Raw genomic sequence first — 4,510 nt, forward strand, 5'->3', positions numbered from 1 at the left:
TTTTTTGGTTTTTTTTTTTTTTTTTGAAATGCTTTTTCTTGCTTCAAGAATCATTTTATTGATTTTTCAGATCCTCAGTAACATGTCTCCTTTTTCATCATTCTTTCAAGAGCCAACATTCATGAACCACAAATTCAAAAGACATATGCACTGTTTAAGCATACATTCAGAGAACAAAAATATTGCCACCACATCAAAATAATTAAACTATTATAAAATTCAAAATTCATGCAATTCTTTCTTTTATCAATTAGGCACGTTTTTATTGAAGAAAGGTGATGGATTCATAGGACATTCATAACTTTAAGGCATAGACACTAAGACACTAATGATCACAAGACACAAACATGGATAAACATAAGCATTAAAATTCGAAAAACAGAAGAACAATAACAAGGAAATCAAAGAACGGGTCCACCTCAGTGATGGCGGCTCTTTCTTGCTCTTGAAGATCCTATGGAGTGCTTGAGCTCCTCAATGTCTCTTCCTTGTCTTTGTTGCTCCTCCCTCATGATTCTTTGGTCTTCTCTAATTTCATGAAGGATGATGGAGTGTTCTTGATGCTCCACCCTTAGTTGTCCCATATTGGAACTTAGTTCTCCTAGGGAGGTGTTTAGTTGCTCCCAATAGTTTTGTGGAGGAAAATTCATCCCTTGAGGAATCTCAGGGATCTCATGATGAATGAGATCTCTTGTGTACTCCATCCTTTTCTTGGTGATGGGCTTGTCCTCATCAATGGGAATGTCTCCCTCTATGTCAACTCCAACTGAATAACCGAGGTGACAAATGAGATGAGGAAAGGCTAACCTTGCCAAGGTGGAGGTCTTGTCCGCCACCTTATAGAGTTCTTGGGCTATAACCTCATGAACCTCTATTTCTTCTCCAATCATGATACTATGGATCATGATGGCCCGGTCTATGGTAACTTCGGACCGGTTGCTAGTGGGGATGATTGAGCGTTGTATGAACTCTAACCATCCTCTAGCCACGGGCTTGAGGTCATGCCTTCTCAATTGGACCGGCTTTCCTCTTGAATCTTGCTTCCATTGTGCGCCCTCTTCACATATGACTGTGAGGACTTGGTCCAACCTTTGATCAAAGTTGACCCTTCTAGTGTAAGGATGCTCATCTCCTTGCATCATAGGCAAGTTGAACGCCACCCTCACACTCTCCGGACTAAAATCCAAGTATTTCCCCCGAACCATAGTGAGATAATTCTTTGGATTCGGGTTCACACTTTGGTCATGGTTCTTGGTGATCCATGCATTGGCATAGAACTCTTGAACCATCAAGATTCCGACTTGTTGAATGGGGTTGGTGAGTACTTCCCAACCTCTTCTTCGGATCTCATGGCGGATCTCCGGATATTCACCCTTTTTGAGTGAAAAGGGGACCTCGGAGATCACCTTCTTCAAGGCCACAACTTCATAGAAGTGGTCTTGATGCACCCTTGAGAGGAATCTATCCATCTCCCATGACTCGGAGGTGGAAGCTTTTGCCTTCCCTTTCCTCTTTTTAGAGGGTTCTCCGGCCTTGGATGCCATAAATGGTTATGAAAAAGCAACGCTTTTACCACACCAAACTTAAAATGTTTGCTCGTCCTCGAGCAAAAGAAGAAAGAAAAGAGTAGAAGAAGAAGAAATGAGGAAGAGGGGGAAGGTGGTGTGTTCGGCCAAGAAGGGTAAGAAAGGGTGTTTAGGTTGTGTGAAAATGAAGAGTTGAAGAAGGGTATTTATAGGAGAGAGGGGGGTAAAGGTTCGGCCATTATGGGTGGGTATGGGAGGGAAAGTGGTTTGAATTTGAAGGGTGAGGTTGGTGGGGTTTTATGAAGGATGGATGTGAGTGGTGAAGAGAAAGATGGGATTTGATAGGTGAGGGGTTTTTGGGGAAGAGGTGTTGAGGTGATTGGTGAATGGGGGAAGAAGAGAGAGAGTGATGGTAGGGTCCTGTGGGGTCCACAGATCCTGTAGTGTCAAGGAAACATCATCCCTGCACCAAATGTTGCTCAAAATCACGTTTTGAGCCATTTCTGGCGTTAAACGCCGGGCTGGTGCCCATTCCTGGCGTTTAACGCCAGGTTCTTGCCCTTTACTGGCGTTTAACGCCAGTCTGGTGCCCCTTTCTGGCGTTAAACGCCCAGAATGGTGCCAGACTGGGCGTTAAACGCCCAACAGCTAGCATTACTGGCGTTTGAACGCCAGCTTCTTCTCCTCCAGGGTGTGCTGTTTTTCTTCGTGTTTTTCATTCAGTTTTTGCTTTTTTCATTGTTTTTGTGACTTCTTATGATCATCAACCTACAAAAAAGATAAAATAACAAAAGAAAATAATTAATTATAAAACATTGGGTTGCCTCCCAACAAGCGCTTCTTTAATGTCATTAGCTTGACAGAGGGCTCTCATGGAGCCTCAGAAATGCTCAGAACCGTGTTGAAACCTCCCAACACCAAACTTAGAGTTTGAATGTGGGGTTTCAACACCAAACTTAGAGTTTGGTTGTAGCCTCCCAACACCAAACTTAGAGTTTGACTGTGGGGGCTCTGTTTGGCTCTGTTTTGAGAGAAGCTCTTCATGCTTTCTCTCCATGATGACAGAGGGATATCCTTGGGCCTTAAACACCAAGGATTTTTCATTCACTTGAATGATTAACTCTCCTCTATCAACATCAATCACAGCCTTTGCTGTGGCTAGGAAGGGTCTGCCAAGGATGATGGATTCATCCATGCACTTCCCAGTCTCTAGGACTATGAAATCAGTAGGGATGTAATGGTCTTCAATCTTCACCAAAACATTCTCTACAAGTCCATGAGCTTGTTTTCTTGAGTTGTCTGCCATCTCTAGTGAGATCTTTGCAGCTTGCACCTCAAGGATCCCTAATTTCTCCATTACAGAGAGGGGCATGAGGTTCACACTTGACCCTAAGTCACACAAGGCCTTCTTGAAGGTCATGGTGCCTATGGTACAAGGTATAGAAAACTTCCCAGGATCCTGCCTCTTTTGAGGCAGTTTCTGCCTAGACAAGTCATCCAGTTCTTTGGTGAGCAAGGGAGGTTCATCCTCCCAAGTCTCATTTCCAAATAACTTGTCATTTAGTTTCATGATTGCTCCAAGGTATTTAGCAACTTGCTCTTCAGTAACATACTCATCCTCTTCAGAGGAAGAATACTCATCAGAGCTCATGAATGGCAGAAGTAAGTCCAATGGAATCTCTATGGTCTCATTTTGAGCCTCAGATTCCCAAGGTTCCTCATTGAGGAACTCAGAGGAGAGTGGTGCACGCCCACTGAGGTCTTTCTCAGTGGCGTCTTCTTCCTCTCTTTCCTCTCCATATTCGGCCATGTTGATGGCCTTGCACTCTCCTTTTGGATTTTCTTCTGTATTACTTGGGAGAGTACTAGGAGGGAGTTCAGTAACTTTCTTGCTCAGCTGACCCACTTGTCCTTCCAAATTTCTGATGGAGGACCTTGTTTCATTCATGAAACTTTGAGTGGTCTTTATTAGATCAGAGACCATTGTTGCTAAGTCAGAAGTATTCTGCTTAGAACTCTCTGTCTGTTGCTGAGAAGATGATGGAAAAGGCTTGCCATTGCTAAACCTGTTTCTTCCACCATTATTGTTATTGAAACCTTGTTGAGGTCTCTCTTGATTCTTCCATGAGAGATTTGGGTGATTTCTCCATGAAGAATTATAGGTGTTTCCATAGGATTCTCCTAGGTAATTCACCTCTTCCATTGAAGGGTTCTCAGGATCATAAGCTTCTTCCTCAGATGAAGCATCCTTAGTACTGCTTGGTGCATTTTGCATTCCAGACAGACTTTGAGAAATCAAATTGACTTGTTGAGTCAATATCTTGTTCTGAGCCAGTATGGCATTCAGAGCATCAATCTCAAGAACTCCTTTCTTCTGATTAGTCCCATTGCTCACAGGATTCCTTTCAGAAGTGTACATGAATTGGTTATTTGCAACCATTTCAATCAGCTCTTGAGCTTCTGTAGGCGTCTTCTTCAAATGAAGAGATCCTCCAGCAGAGCTATCCAAAGACATCTTGGATAGTTCAGAGAGACCATCATAGAAAATACCTATGATGCTCCATTCAGAAAGCATGTCTGAGGGACATCTTCTGATTAATTGTTTGTATCTTTCCCAAGCTTCATAGAGGGATTCTCCATCCTTCTGTCTGAAGGTTTGGACTTCCACTCTAAGCTTACTCCATCTTTGTGGTGGAAAGAACTTTGCCAAGAAGGCATTGACTAGCTTTTCCCAAGAGTCCAGGCTTTCTTTAGGTTGAGAATCCAACCATATTCTAGCTGTGTCTCTTACAGCAAAAGGGAATAGCATCAGTCTATAGACCTCAGGGTTAACCCCATTAGTCTTGACTGTGTCACAGATTTGCAAGAATTCAGCTAAAAACTGATGAGGATCTTCCATTGGAAGTCCATGGAACTTGCAATTCTGTTGCATTAGAGAAACTAATTGAGGCTTAAGCTCAAAGTTGTTTGCTCCAATGGCAGGG

The 4,510-nt window shown here is 42.9% G+C and overlaps 1 non-coding gene across 1 annotated transcript; it reads left to right on the forward strand.

The window, feature by feature from the left end:
- Window positions 1-4,095: 4,095 nt before the first annotated feature.
- Window positions 4,096-4,203, forward strand: LOC130984205 (small nucleolar RNA R71). The gene has a single exon (XR_009088154.1). It is a non-coding gene; the product is annotated as a small nucleolar RNA R71 (small nucleolar RNA).
- The last annotated feature ends 307 nt before the right edge of the window (window positions 4,204-4,510 follow it).

This window comes from Arachis stenosperma, chromosome 5, assembly GCF_014773155.1.
Source record: "Arachis stenosperma cultivar V10309 chromosome 5, arast.V10309.gnm1.PFL2, whole genome shotgun sequence".
NCBI classification, from domain to species: Eukaryota; Viridiplantae; Streptophyta; class Magnoliopsida; order Fabales; family Fabaceae; genus Arachis; species Arachis stenosperma.